The sequence below is a fragment of the Peromyscus californicus genome, unplaced genomic scaffold (assembly GCF_007827085.1).
Source record: "Peromyscus californicus insignis strain IS unplaced genomic scaffold, ASM782708v3 Scaffold_8__1_contigs__length_139910024, whole genome shotgun sequence".
NCBI classification, from domain to species: Eukaryota; Metazoa; Chordata; class Mammalia; order Rodentia; family Cricetidae; genus Peromyscus; species Peromyscus californicus.
In genome coordinates, this window is record NW_026294606.1 from 28152529 (window position 1) to 28166232 (window position 13704).

Sequence of the window (13704 nt, forward strand, 5' to 3'; positions counted from 1 at the left end):
CTCTCCTGGGATGTCTCTCACTGGTTGTGTGGATGGGAGGGGTCTGAACAAGCCACTCTGAGAGCTTTAATTTCTCTTCTGCATAATGAGAAGCCATGGCAACTCCTGGTTTCCAACCCCAGTAGTAGCAGAGCCAACCCTGGGTTCTCGGGCGAAGAAGCTCCAGCAAAGGAAGCAGCCCCCAGGGGGCGCCCCTCCTAATGATGTCACTCATCTGTGAGCCTGACCAGGAGAGGCCACAGTACCTCCAGTAGGTGAGTAAGGGCTGGGCCTTCAGTCATGCTAGAACTGGGGACAAATGGGTTTCAGGTGGGCTGGCACCTTGGGGAGCCCCTTTACAGGAAGACAAAATAATTCCCCTGTGTGGCTACCAGAGCCTAGAGCCTCTGCTTCCTTCCAAGGCCTTCATGATGTTCCGGGATCATTCTCATAAGAGTGCTTTCTCCCTGTCTCCCACCTGCTGATTTTAGGTCAGACCTGGAAGTAGACAGAATATGCTTGGGAAGAGAAGTGTCCGTCTCAGCCCCAGCCTCTGATAGCTCCTTGTCTCTTCTTCCAGCTCTCCTTCCACTCCTTCCCCACCTAGCTTCTCCACTTTACTCTGCTTCTCCCCGCCCCCACCTTGAGCCACACTTGGGAAGGGTGAGCTCCTAGGACCCTCTGCCATTTGAAGTCAGGCACAGAGCCCCCATCTGCAAAGAGCAGCAGGAAGGAGTCACCTCCAAGGCGCTCATGTCCAAGGCTAGCTGGCATGTCCCCGTCCTCTTTAGCCTCAGCAGCCTGTTTTAGGCGAGGGAGAACTGGCCTTCCTTCAACCCTGTTACTTTCCCACCATAGCCCAAGTCACAAATTGAGAACAGTCATAAGAAGGAGACCCAGGTTTGTTCAGCCCCTGAGATTCGCAGAGCAAACCAAAGGCTCGCAGAGCTGTGGCCAACTGCCAAACATGGAAGAAATAGGACTCCGTGAAGGGAGGGATGGCCTTGGTGAGGAGCCCAAGGGTTTGGACCAGAGCTCTTTATTGTATCACACCCTACATGGCAGCCCTGTAGCCTACCTAGTGCTTTCTAGCCTTTCACTGGACACATAAATTCACTCCGACTGATAGCTTCACTGAGCAGATAACATCACTGTCCCTGGGAAACATCTGTGATCACAGAAGGCAGAAGGGACTTGTCCAAGTTCAAACAGCAGGACTACATGACAAGACCAGAATTCCAGCCAAGCAATGTGGTAGGAATATGAAACATATATGCTGCTGTGGAAAGGGTTAGTGGGTTTGAAAACATTAAACGTATTATTACTACATACTCCAGTAATTCCTAGGTATATGCCCCCAGAGAACAGAAGGCTCACACTTAAAGTCCGACAAGAATTTGCTGCTGAGTCTCTTGATCAGGCCTGTAATCCTGGCTACCTGGGGAGGCTCAGCCAAAAGGATCACAAGTTCAAGGCCTGCTTGGATTACAGAGTGAGTTCGAGGCTAGCCCTAGCAACTTCATGAGATCCTGTCTCAGAATGAAAAGTAAAAGGAGAGCTGGGGCTACAGAGCTCCGTGGTAGAGTATTTGCCAAAGATGTGTGAAGTCATAGGTTCAATCCCCAGCAACACACACACACACACACACACACACACACACACACACACACACACACACACACACACATTACACTTTCCTAAAAGCACTGTTTAGTCATTAGCAACTGATGAATGGGCATCAATAAATTTAGTATAGCCAAATGGACTACTATTTGGCAAAAAAAGAAAAGGAAAGGAAAGGAAAGGAAAAAAAGAATAGTTTACTAATACTGATGAGTGGAAATTAGGAGAACTTCAAAACCAAAGTATGTAGACACCACAGATATCTGAAACATCCAGACTAGAGAAGCACCCAAAGGCACTGAACTGTACACTTTCAAAATGACTAATTTCATATTCAGGGAATTTTATTTCAATAGAACAGAAACATACCCTGGCCAATCTGGTTTCAGAACTCAGCCTTAACCACGGCACTCAGGAGCTCTAACAAACATAGCCCTCCCTTTCACATCCAAGTTCTTGCTGTAGTTTGGATCCTGAATCTCACCAAGTGCCCCGGCTACTGGGAGGCTGTAGGGCCTTTAAGATATAGGGTGTAGTTGGGGGGGGCTGTCTTGGGTTATTGGGTGAGGTTTTAGAGGGGGATAAGCAGACCTCAGCCCCTTCTTTCACTTTTCCACACCCAGCAACAGGGTAAATGAGTCCCTTTGATCATGTGTTCCCACCCTAATGTGCTTCCACAGGCTCAAACTAATGAGTCAACTGGTCATGGACTGAAGGCTCTAGACTATGGGCCCAAATAAACACATTATCTTTTCTCAGGTATTTCTCATAGTAACAGAAAGCAAATACATCCAGCTTCCTCTAAGCAGCAATATAGTTTTAAAATAACCAAGAAAGATCCATAGTGATCCCTATCCTACATTCCTTTCTGTCTCAGAGAGGACACGACTGGAGGCAAGGAAGACCAGGATGCTCTTTGATTGGGACACATAGACCAGGAACACGCTGATAAGGATCTCTCCTACTGTAGTACCATTAAAAGGTGGACAGCAGGCAGGAGGCAGCTGGCTGGGAAAATAGGGCCCAGAGAATAGGAAAAGAAGGCAGTCCTGGGGTTTGGGCATCAGGCAGTTGCAATAGCTTTCTATCCAATTCATAGGGCCCAGTATTCAGGATGAGCAGAGTGGGCTATACAATCTGGAGAGTCATAGGTAAATCAAAGTTCACTTTTACGTACCTCATAGTTTCCACTCATGAGACAAATAAGCAAGATTATCTATTGTTCAGTTAGGGAAGTCAAATCCCTTTGTTGACAAGATGGAAGAGAATGAAAAATAAAAAACACTTAAAAACTTTCACTACCCTGCAATACTGGCTGACTGTAAAATGAGCTGGCTGCTGGCTAGAACCTCACTTTTTGCTTTTTTTTTTTAAACAGAGATTTTGATGTAAGGGTCTTACAGTGTTTTCAACTAGGACTAGTTCATTTATAGACTGCTTCAGTCATTCAACAAACAGCATCTTGCAGGCACTGAGCCGGACAGAGGAGCACAGGGAGAGAATGTGCAATCTGCCATGCAGCAGTGGGCCGTGTAGCAGCAGCAGCAGCGGGCCGTGCAGCAGCGGTGGGCCGTGCAGCAGCAGCGGGCCGTGCAGCAGCTGCGGGCCGTGGAGCAGCTGCGGGCCGTGCAGCAGCGGCGGACTGTGCAGCAGCAGGCCGTGCAGCAGCAGCAGCGGGCCGTGCAGCAGCAGCGGGCTCTGCAGTAGCAGGCCATGTAGCAGCAGCAGCAGCAGCAGCAGCAGCAGCGGCGGGCCGTGCAGCAGCGGCAGGCCAGCAGGCAGCACGAGAGGCTGCCAGTCACTTGACAGGGAAGTCGGCTGTGCCACACTCCATACAACAAGAACTTTGAGTTTCTCCTCTTCAGCAAATGGTATTTCCATGCGTACTGGCATGGTGCTGTTCATCTAGTTACAGAGTTGAGCACTGCAGAAATCATACAAGAAATCTGGGTCACTATGCCTGTGGACACTGAACACAAGACAGCTACATCTGACTGTCCTCGTCTGCCTCTGAATGACTCATGGTGCTCGTGGTACCAGTGCCGCCACTTTTGTGCTTTTCCCAACCAGCCTGCCATCCAGTGCCCTGTTTCTAGGTCCAGTCCAACTGGTGGAAACCAGAAACATGGCTTACTTTCTCAGGGTCCTGTTCCCTGCTCCACCGTGAACGCCAAGGTTTACCCAATTCCACCGCCTACCCAAGTCCAGATGCTCAGGCAGAAACTGAGAGTTGGGATGGGCAATCCCATATGAGCCCTGGGGAGAGCTGGCAGGACAGTGAGGGACAAGCTAACAGAGAGGGATTCCATTTTAGTGCCTCCTCCTCCCAGACTCCTAACTTTAGACCAAAGATAAAGCTGCGTAGGAGTTAAGAACAGTCAAGTCTGGATCAGTACAGGACTGTCAAGTTTATGCTTAAACGGGCTCAGCAATCCACTTCTGGGTGTGCATCCAAAGGAAATTTTAACCATTGTGTTGAGAGGATGCCTGTACGTACCCCATGCTTATACACACACTATTCATAAAGCTGAGATATGGGATTACCACAAACATCCATCAATGGATGAATGGAAGAGGAAGGCGGCACAGGGAGCACATATTCAATGGAATACTAGTCTGTCTTTAAAAAGATAAGATCCTGTCATTCACAGCAACATGCATAATCACAGAAGACATTATGCTTAGTGGAATAAGACAGACAGAAAACCACATATTGTATGTTCTCTTTTATGTGTGGAGCCTGAAGAAGCTGGTCTCAAAAAAGAAAGAGGGAGGCTGCCGGAGGCTGGGGCTGGGATGATAAGTCAGCAGGGGCAAAGTTACGAAGATGCAAAGAGCAGGCTCTGGTGATCCATGGCAAAGCAGCTGACTATGGCTAGAAATTCTGTTTTGAATATTTTAAATCAGCTATGAGATGATAAATGTTCTTAACACAAAGAGATGGTTGAGGTGATGAATATGCCCAACACTTTATATCATTACACATAGCTAAAAATATTACACTGTACCCCATAAATATGCGTATTTGTATAGATCTTAATATGAAAAAGCTGAGCAATAAATATCTTAAAACCAAACACAATAGAAAAAGTGATAAAATGGTCCATTATCCAAAGTACTGTGAAGAGTGACTAGTGCTCCTCAGCTCAGAGTATGTCAGTGGGGATTTCTGGAAAGGAGGCAGGGCTATGGAACCTACTGGAAAGAAGGAACCATAATGGGTCAGAGTGCTGGTAAGGGTGGGAAGAGTTCTATTATATAACCACTTGGTTCACCGTGGCAACCAAACTAGCTCTGCACTTGAAATAAAACCCTTCCTCACGTGCAGCCCAAACCTAGCTCCTACAGCATCCACAATAGTATGCGTTTCCATCTGTGACGGAGCAGCTAGTCCATGTTCTTAGATGGTGTGCCTGACACCTCCCAGAATAGAGCAGGCATGACCAGTGAGCACTGCAGACACTGCCTGTCCACACAGAGATTACTCAATGGAGAAGAGATGCTGTCCACAAGAGCTCCATTAACAAAGTGAGAAAGCTGGGTCCTTGGCTTCATCTTCAACTGGTTCTTGCTTGTTAGGGACACAAGGTCAATCTGAACTCCTGTGTCATTACCACTCTGCTCAATGGAGACAGTAAGTTCATCCAGTACTTTCATAGGCTTGTTGAACTGAGCAAGAGGCACAGGGAGGGGAGATAGCTCCATGTCACTTCCAAGAATAGAACTGAGAGCCGATGGATGTGGGAGAGAAGAGAAGAACTTGACTTTGCAGTTAAGAGAAACCTAGTTCCAATTCTTACTCTCTTTGCTGTGAGATCTAGGGCAGTTTGTGTGACTTTGTGTGTCTCAGAGTCCTTGCCTATGGAGTAAGACCTCCATTTCCTTCTTAGGCTCCCTGAGGACTGGATGGGCACACTATACAGCAGTTATTTCAGAGTCTGGCTGTCACAAGTGATGTTCAATACTGCTATCTACTTATTGGAGGGGACACATTCCAAGACTCCTAGTGGTTCCCTGATGCCAGAGAGAGGCAACAAACACTACAGACACATTTTCCTGAGTATATATGGTATTGATGTTTGATTTAAAATTTAAGCACATTAAGAGGCTAAAAATAGTGAAATAGAACAACTGCAAATATATAACACAAAACTTGCCAGGATCACTACTCAAGCTTTGGGCCATTATCGAGCTAAAGTCTACTTGACTCAAGGACTTTCATGTCACACAGCTGATCTGATATATGAGAAAGCTACTGATGATTGATGGGTGGATATGTTATATAGGTAGTGTACACAGGATGGCTATGTTGGAGAACAATGGGTGAGGTGGCACAAAATTTCATACTGCCAAGCAATGTGAATTAGAACTTATGAATTATTTACTCCTGGAATTTAATATTTTGGATTATAGTTGACTTCATGTAAATATGCTGCTGGAAGTGAAACTAAAATGAGGAGTCCTACTCGGTTGTTCCATTTTTGTCTTTTCCTTGTGTAATTTACTGGAGAAATGAGCCCCTATGGGGGGCGCTCTCTCTCTCTCTCTCTCTCTCTCTCTCTCTCTCTCTCTCTCTCTCTCTGTCGGATGCTTGATCCCAGTTTATCAATTTTTAACCTCCTTTAATGAGTATGGAATCAGACATTCGTCTGAAGATAGCCAGGGCTACTCCTGAAAAATAAAACCCAAAGCACAGATTTGGGCCTGGTCTGAATAAGCGATCCAGACACTAAGTAAACCAGACTCCTGCTCCCCTCCCTGCTATAAACAAACACAGGAGATAATGAAGACATTCTGGTAATAAGACTTGGCGGGTGGGAGGTGGAGCCCAGGCAAGCCTGGGCGAGTGATCTTGCCTGGTCTCATCGTCCTCAGCAGTGAGAGAGGTGGGCTAAGTGGGTTTTAGGGTTCTTCTGGCTCTGACAGCCCGAGAGTAAACATGAGGGAAGGGAGATTCCAGAGGACTCTAACAGCTGCATGGAATGAAATGGAAGGGCTGAGGTGGACATGAGCTGCACCCATTCCTGATGTGTGGATACTAGGAGAATGAAGAGCAGTTGGCTGGCTTCATGAGGGTGGGACAGTTACTGCTCACAAGACCAATGAAAAGAGGTATCCTGTAGCCAGTGGGAGGGTCTCCAGCCATCCAGCAGCTACTCTGGCCTCCTATTCCCCCCATTCCCTGGCCATCCACATCCCCCTCCTCCCATAGCTGTATTAATTACTTCTGCATAGCCAGAACCAAACAACTGACAGAAGCAATAGAATAAAAATTTGATTGGCTCATGGTTTCAAAGGGTTTGGTCCATGGTTACTTGGCCCTGTGTGATTGGACAGAACATTAGGAGGAGGAGGCTCATATGGTAGCCAGGAAGTAGAGAGAGGAGTTAGAGGAAGGGGCCAAGGTAGCCCGAAGGACATGGCTAATCTTTTGGCTTACATCACCTTCCAATAGTGTCATAATATAAATATATCAATAGATTAAATCCGTGATTAGGTCAGAGCCCTTAGAATACAGTCCTCCAAAAGCCTGGCAACAAAGACCCCAATACATGAAGCTCTGGGGGGCATTTCATACCAAACTGTAACAACAGTTAAGAGGTCTGCCACCCTATTTTCCAACCTTTTCTTGACCTGGTGCCCCCTGGAGGCCCTTCTGAGCTGTGCCTCTCTGTAGTTCTCAGCTAGCCAGGGAGCTAGCCTCAGGTAAGTGTCTCACCACCATTGCCAAGCTTGCTAACTCCCAGAGGGATGTCTGCTCCTTGGAGTCAGTCATAAGAAACTGGACCAGCTGGCTTCTCTGACAGTTTCTGCCTGCGGAAAGACAACTCGCATGCAGGCCTTCATAGAGGCAGGGCCAGCAGCTGGGAAAGGAACTGAGCTGGGCCACCCCCACTGGCCCACTCCCTGGTCAGCCTCAGTCGGCAACTTAAGAGTGCTATAGAGACACATTTTACAGGCAAGAAGTGCTTTTGAACATCAAACACCTGCCAAGTCCTCTGGGAAGTTCAAAGCACCCCCCAGCTTTTTTTTCCCTAACACTCCCCATAACTTCTGGTACTCTTGAGCAGTGACTTCTGCCAAGCAGGCACGGGGAGGGAGGTGGAGTGCTGGCCTCCTGCAGGGTGGGGCTGAAGTTCTGGATCTTCATCTGAGTAAAAAATGAAAATAACTACTTTGGGAAGTCTTTTAATGGTCTCTCTTACTACTGCTTCTCAGCTAAAGGCTCTGGGGCCAGTTTCTAATTTGATGCAGGTTTTTACTCTGCACTATAGACTCGTGGGGGTTTTGAATGAGACAAACAGACCATTTCTTGGCACATTTCATGGTTACTGTGAACAACTGATCTTACTGGACCTGCAGGCAGCATGGCAAGGCCTTGCTTTGGCCTATGCAGAGAGGCCCAGGTGTTTGCACATGTTACATGTGACAACATGGATGAATGTTCTGAGGACACAGTGCTCAGAGAACAAATGATACACAAAAGACCAGTATTCCATGACTCTGCTGTGCAGGGTGCCTAGAAGTCACACGTACAGACAGACAGCAGGTGAGCACTGAGAGCTGGTTAGAGGGCACCGAGTTGTGGTGTAGGGAAATGAGAAAGTGCTGGAGATGGATAGAGGTGATGGTTACACAGTGATCATGTGCTTAATGCCTCTGACCTGTACACTGGAAAGAGACAGAGGCAGCAAATGCCGTGTAAATTCTACCATGAGAAAGGGAAATTCAAGGAGTGTTGCCTAAAATAAGCCAGAAGTTAAGAATTTGCATTCTACTTATCTACTTAAATCAAAACCCAAACAGCAGAGAATGGTTCTGGATTCCAGTTGTGGTCCACTCCGAGCTCTGCCCTGCTCAGTGGAGTGCTTCCAGAATTCCATACAGAACAGCCAGGATGCCCTGCATCTTACAGAGATTACTTTTAAAATCCTTCCTCCATAATACAGCAGGGTTTTCCCTTATTGGACAATTTTTTTTTTCAATTGTTCTACAGTCCTCCAAGCCATCTTTCACTTCTAACAGAGGTGAAGTAACATCCCATTCTGTACAGATTTCCAAAGCTCTGTGATTGTCAATTGTGTGGAAGATTTGGAGGTGATTTTAAGTTTCCTCTCTGGCCTAAATCTGCCAAACCCAAGTCAACAAGGCCAGCTTTAACTACGTGCTGCTACAAGGCTGCTTCCTGACAGTACTGACACAGGTCACCAGGTCTGGTTACAAAAGATCTGTGGCAGGCAAAGTGCTACAGTTCCAGCTCAGTCCATTGATCAGCAATTGTTTATTCTGTGCAGCTGGTTGATCAGCAACTATTTATCCTGTGCTGAGGTATGCACTGTGGGAGATACAGACATGTAAATTAACTGCTTGATCAATACATGAATATTCATGTAGTGGCCACTCTGCCTGATACAATGGTAGTGTAGGAATGTCACAAAGCATTAGAAAGAGGGATGCCACTGCATAATGACATGTGGTCAATGACAGACCACACACACAGTAGCACTCCTGGGAGTCTGTATCACACAGTGATGGCACATTCACCTTCATTTATGGGATTAGACTGTATGTTTGCACAATAACAAAACCATGTGATACTCATTTCTTAGAATGCAACCATGCCATTTTAGCAGCACACAACTATATTATAATCCATTTGGATGCTAGGACATTGGTATATAAAAAGAAAGCAGGCAAGACATAGTTACTAACACTCAATAGAAAAAATGGCATGAACTATAAACTCAGAGGTCAAAAAAGACTGAGAAGCAATGAGAGTAAATCTAGATCTTAGAGCACAAATGGGATGGTGACAGGTGAAATCAAGGCTCTCGGTCCACCTGGAAAAACCCACGAGCGGTGCTGATGATAGCAGGGACGTTAGTGGCATTTCCCCCTCTCATTTTAACTAGGAGAGGCTGAATGTATGCCCCAGGTTTTAGATGGAGCTGTGAGGACCTCCCAGTAGGTCACATGTTTCATCTACTGGGAGAGGACATGTTGCATACACTCACAGACCAAAGCTGGTTAGGCAGGTATGGAGGTGGTGGAGCTGCCCAGGAGACTGCAGTGATCTCATGAGCTAACAGAAAGGAGGACACAAGAACTGGGCATACACATAAGTGCTGCAGAGGAACGGCCACTTCTGTAAAGCATGCCAATAGTTCAGGAAGTGAGTGTCAGAGTAGCCAGTGTTTGGGAGAGAAAGCATAGTACAGAAATATGTGTGTTGGAGCTGGGGTCACAGAGGTCCGCTCATGTTTCAGGCTCAGAAGCCTCAGACAAAAGTCCATCTTTAAGCCAATCAAAAAGCCTGAGTTCAGACTTGGCTTCTACAGGAACCTTCTAGAAGGGTGGAAAGGTGTTGTGGCCTCGACATGAAATGTCTCCTGTAAGTTTGTGTGTTTGAACACTTGGTCCCAGGCTGGAAATGAGCCCTGAGGTGGGGCCAAGCTAGAGTAAGTGGGTCCCTAGGTGGACCTTAACGCTTCTTACCTAATCCCACTGACAGTGTGACCAGCCACCTGAAGCTCTAGTCACCATGCCTTCCCTACTGCGATGGACTGTGCCCTCTAACCCTGAGCCAAGATCAACCCATCTTCCCGTAGGTTGTTTTGGTCAAGTATTATACCAGGTGAAAAGGAACTAAAGTAAAGGCCCTTATTCTGGACAGCTTCATTGCATACAGAGGCTGGCTAACAGCAGCGCTTATCAGGGGCTTTCAGTCCATACAGTTCTACCAGGTGTTAATAGCTACCATTCGAGCATGAGTAGATGTTCCCCATCCACTACTCAGGAGTAGAATGCCATGTTGTACAGCTTTTAAGACTCAGGACCACGTTTGAAAGAATCACACATTAGTAAAGAAAGATTTACAGACTTTTCTAATGACTTTATTTTGCAAATATATTTTGGAAGAGACTCTCTGGGTCTAATCTATAGTGTCACTTCTTCATAAGTAGGAAGTCAGAGATCAAGGGGACAAAACAGGGATTTGCTTGGCAGGACAAGCATCATCAATCTATGATATTCTGGGTTGGAATGATGCAGCGATGGCTTCAGTAAGTATTGTGGCACAGTGACACAATTTATGAACTCACTGGCTCGAGGACGACAGACCTGAGCTCTTCTGACCCATGCTTGTGTTCTTCCTACAAGCTGTGACTGCTTCAATGGGCAGCCTGTCCAAGGCTTCCACGGTGTAAGCTGAGAGGCTGTGCCCCTCACGCAGAGCGGACAAATGTGTCACGTAATTCTCTTTGCTGGTCATGGATATACTCTGGTCTCTTTCTTCTATGGCAGTTGGCTAAACTTCATTACTCAATCCCAGCACTCAGGAGGCAGAGGCAGGTGGACTTCTGTGAATTTGAGGCTGGCCAGGTCTACAGAGTGGGTTCCAGGACAGTCAGGACTATACAGAGGAACTCTGTCTTGAAAAACCAAAAACCAAAACCCAAAAAAACAAAAACAACCCCATAACTCATGACCAGCAGCAAAATGGCGCACTGATCCTGGCTAGGGTATGCAAGGCCCATCAGTGGTTAGAGAGGAAAGAGATCATGGAGGGAAGGGTGGTCCATGTCATATGCAGCATCACTGCTTCTAGCATCAGGAATATAGTCATTGACCCATCTATCCATCCAATTCATTAATGGACTCACTCAGAAAATGAATAGTGTACACCCAATCCACTCTCTACCACGCATTCTGCAAAGTGCTGAGAACCTAACAGTGGCATAATCCAAACCAGACTTGAGCATGCCCTTGTGGAGCTCTGAGCCTAGTGCAGGAGATAGGTACTAATCAAAGAATTATGAAAAAATGTAAATTACAACTATGATAAAGGTTATAGAGAAGAAGTACATGGCACTATGAGGCTACATAAAAGGCCCATTAACTTAAAGGTCAGAGAAGGTTCCCTGTGCAAGTATCAGAGCTGAGACCCGAAAGAGGATGGGAGCCAATGAGGTGCTTGAAGGGAGGAGTGGCATGCATGGCCACGGATATAGGCCGTGGGATCTACATGCAAATTCTAATTTCTCCCCTTCTGAGTGACAGAGTCCTGCTCAGATCCATCACCTTCTCTCGTCAGTTTCCTTTTGAGGAAAGACTTCTTTCTGCCTGTCATACCGGAAGTTCTATCTAGGCACCACTGCCCCCAGGTGTTTAGTTGTTTTTTTTAAGAACCCCAATTTCTGTGCCACATGACAGCCTGAGAGCGTGTGTCGTCTACACTAATAGTTCGTGTAGCACAGTGGAGGGCAAAGCTGCTCTAGTGATGGTGGCACAGGATCCCACCCATGCCTGCTCTCTTGCTAGGGGTCGCCCCCAGTCAGATTCCAAGGGCTTTACCTAAATACTAATCAGGCTTTTAACACAGAAGAAAGCCAGGCTGACAGAGGCCATGCTTTGCCTGAATTTTTCTCAGAATTTACGAACCTGAGTGAAACATTAAGATGTGACAGGAGCTCATTTTTGGGAATACATTTTTCTAAATAATGAAAGAGGATAATGAGGAATAATGCCATGCATGTTCCTGACGTGTGACCACTGTCTCAGTGGCTGATCTGTACTGCTCTCCTCAGGCAATGACAGTCTGGCTTGGCCATGTGTAGAAAATAAGGAACAGTCCAGAGAGATGAAGTGACAGGTAAGGCCACAGCTAGAATACAGCCCAGCCTGACTCTGTCTGCTTTCCTGTCACTAACCTGCTGTGGCTTGTCCAAGCTCCATTCTGTTCAGCTTATTAATGTCCACAGCTGTTGCTATCAATTGCTTGTAACAGGACTCACATGGTAACAGTTACTTACCAAGCAAATTTCAGGATGTTTCCAGAAATACGACTTTATCCCCAAAGGGGAAAAAAAAATAAATCCAATATGAAATATTACTTAGAACAGAAAGTACAGGGACTGAGAAGAAAAGGCAAAAGAAGAAGAAAAAGTATTTTAAAGGGCAAATGATCTATTATGAATGAAGTTGTAGGTGCTTGAATGACCTTAATTTAGGCTCATAACCAACAGGAAACACAAACAAGGTAAAAAGTCAGAGGAAGAAAAAAAAGAAGGGTGGCGAGGGCAGGGGTCCAGCCTGGAACAACACAGAGTTGCTGGGTCTGCGTTTGGACAGTGCTGAAGCAGGAGAAGGAAGAAGGCCGGAGAGGAGAAAACAGCAGAGAAATTTAGGGAACTTCTAACATTCTAAAACAACTTCTTGGGAGTGGGTGTGTGAAACAGAAGCTTATGATTAGTAATGGTGAAGATTTGTGGATCACTTTCTGTTATTGAAACACTAAACTGAATTTACACTCATTAAATCATTTATTTCTTACAACGGTTCTGACATGATGGGTGGTGTATGGGCATGCGAGTGTATGCACATGAGTCGTAGATCAGAGAAGTTCAAAGTCCACCCGAATATCAGCTAACAAGTAAGGTGTCCAGGTGCCTTGAAATGCTCTTGTCCTGCATGGGACGTCGTCTGATGTCAGTGGCCAGTGTCTCAACTACATCCCTATTTCAAAGCACCTGCAGCTTTCATAACTCTGTTCCCGTGATGAAACTTGAAGGATCAACTTCAAACCCTATCTTATGATCTTATAAAAAAGCAATTTTGCTTGGTGCAAGGGGGGTGGCTGGGGCAGGCTTATTTTTTAGTTGCCTCCTCCTTGTTTCTTGGATGAATCTACAGATCTCTCCAGGTCTCAATAAAATAGAAGCAGTGTTATTTGTTCCTAAATATTCCCTCAGTTAGGAAGAATTGAAGTCATGTAAGCAAAGCCTTGTCAGCAACTTGGAACGAAGTGTTAATAAAGTAGAAGTCAGAGTCAATAGAACATCCAACAGTATTATTGACTTGCAGTTGTCCACGTTCAGACTCAGTTAAGAAAAGTGCTCACTTTCTGTATTTTCTTACTTCAAGGAAAGAAACATTTTTTTTAAGGCTTAGATTTCCAGTGTATAGGAGAGAAACATGATCAATTTTCTCAACTTGAATTTGTCCGTTAAAAGTGTTTTGGAGAAATTCAGGAGGGCTGGGTTAGCACTAGAGACAAAGTGACGTCTCAGGTAAGGGTCCAAGGGCACTGCCACACATCACGGC

The 13704-nt window shown here is 46.0% G+C and overlaps 1 protein-coding gene across 5 annotated transcripts in view; it reads right to left on the reverse strand.

The window, feature by feature from the left end:
* Fars2 (phenylalanyl-tRNA synthetase 2, mitochondrial) overlaps positions 1-13704 on the reverse strand; it is a 456192-nt gene that overhangs the window by 1031 nt on the left and 441457 nt on the right. The window lies entirely within an intron of this gene.